At 46.2% G+C, this 1,941-nt stretch overlaps 1 pseudogene; it reads left to right on the plus strand.

Annotated features, from left to right (window-relative positions):
• Nucleotides 1-185: 185 nt before the first annotated feature.
• Nucleotides 186-1,405, plus strand: LOC110304057 (annotated as a pseudogene).
• The last annotated feature ends 536 nt before the right edge of the window (nucleotides 1,406-1,941 follow it).

Raw genomic sequence — 1,941 nt, forward strand, 5'->3', positions numbered from 1 at the left:
GAGAGAGAGAGAGAGAGAGAGAGAGAGAGAATCTAGGCTCAAGCAGGGTTATTGAATAGCAGTTAATGAAGGTGCTGACAGGAGTCTGTGGTGAGAGTTTGACTTTCTTTAAGCCCATCTATGTTATGTGGCTATGGTCTTGTTTTGATCCCAAGTGTGGGATAAGAGGCTACCTCAGAGCAAACATGGAGGCAGGTATCACGGATCTCCGAAACAAGCTCAAAGAGTGTGAAAAATGTCGACTGAAAGCCGTGCGGTTCACCTTACAGCCAGTGCAGAGGCAACCCGGAGGGGAGAAGCAATCGGATAAAGATCATGAAGAGATTATGGCAGCTGAAAACTGTAACCGAGAGAAGTGGAGCTCAAGAGTCGGGCGTCGGACGGTCCAAGGTGTGAATGCGAAGCTGGGTAACATCAATGGATAATGCAGCCAGTCAGAAAAAAATCTCAAAGTGGAATTAGATGAGCTTAGTGAAGCAGAAGCCGGATCACCAAGAGGAACTTCTCTCTCATGAGTCGGAAGAACTCCAGCTAATGTCCGAGCATCGTGGGCTCTATAGCGCGTCCTCTGAGAGACTGGCTCTTCAGACTGAGCCAACTGAAGCAGAAGGTGTGAAGAAGTGAAGGAGCTGCAGTACAAACTAGAGCAACTAGAGTGCTTCAGTATTCCCTCTGCACCAGACAGACCAGTTTAGAGGGGAAAACTGAGTGAGAGAAGGAAGCGGTATCCTGTTATAATGCCCGGGAGAAAGCTTGATAGGTTCAGCTGGGTCGTGAACTTCAGGAGGCCTTGGAACCCAACAGCAAACTCTGTACGCAGAGGTGGGGGGGATGGAAGGATGGCGGTGGAACGCCCGCTCAGCTTGATGAAAGTCAAATATCAGTCACCCAAGAAGCAAAATGCATTCCCTTCACCAGAGAGCGGATGAGCTGCAGGAAGTTACAAATCTCCTCATTGCTGCGGACGAGGGGATCTTAGACGGAATGTGAGCAGCAGGAACGGTTGTCTGCTGCTCACAGACACATTGGAACAGAAGAATGGTGAAATAAAACGCCTCTTACGTGAAGTTAGTAATCTGGGGAAATTTAAGAATTTATATGAAAGTATGGAATCTAAGCCTTCCACACCAGGCAACCCTTATACCCTAGAAGACATCACCTATTATGCAGACATACTTCAGCTAAAGCTTGATAAACTAAACAAAGAAAATGAAGAAGGCACAAGAGGCAAACTGTCCATATGGAGACTGAAGACATTATCTGAGAGCCAGCTGGCCCCGGATATTGAGCGGAAACTGTTTGCAAAATGAAAGACCTGCAACTTTCAGAAAGTGAAACTGTGAAACTGAGCGCTAAGCTAGATGAATCAAAGCTGAAGTAGGAACCCAAAGAGACCATTGAATAGCTGTACTCCAAAGAGGTGTGTGTGTGTGGGGGGGTGCTGCCATTGAATATAAGCACCCCAGAAGAAATAGCTGCTGCCATTGCCATTGGAGAAAAAAGTTTCTAGACCCCCACCACCAACAACAACTTCAGTGAGAGGAGAAGGAGTCCTGTCTTGTAGAATGATGCCATTTGGTGGCCTTAAGAGCTTGTGATAAAGTTGAGGAGCCTGGGAAAAGATCCACTTCATTTACTAAGTTAATATAAGGCTCTGGAGAAGACCTCAGAGATTTCTGAGACTGGTTTCAGCTGGAAACAAACCAGAATCAGGTGTTGACAGAGACTTTGGTGTTCGAGAGTTATTAGACTGTTAAAGGCACAAGCAGCCCCAATGGATGAGTGGATAAGAGGCACAACTGATATTGGCTCTCACGAGCATCATGCCAATACCATAGGACAAGCGAAAGCTAGAGGTCTCTGATATCAGAATACCTGGTACTCTAATTGCTGTGAATTCAGTCATTTGCAAAGAAATTAAAAGGCAAAAAGTCTCAGAGC

Source organism: Mus caroli, chromosome 10 (assembly GCF_900094665.2).
Source record: "Mus caroli chromosome 10, CAROLI_EIJ_v1.1, whole genome shotgun sequence".
In the NCBI taxonomy this organism is placed as follows: Eukaryota; Metazoa; Chordata; class Mammalia; order Rodentia; family Muridae; genus Mus; species Mus caroli.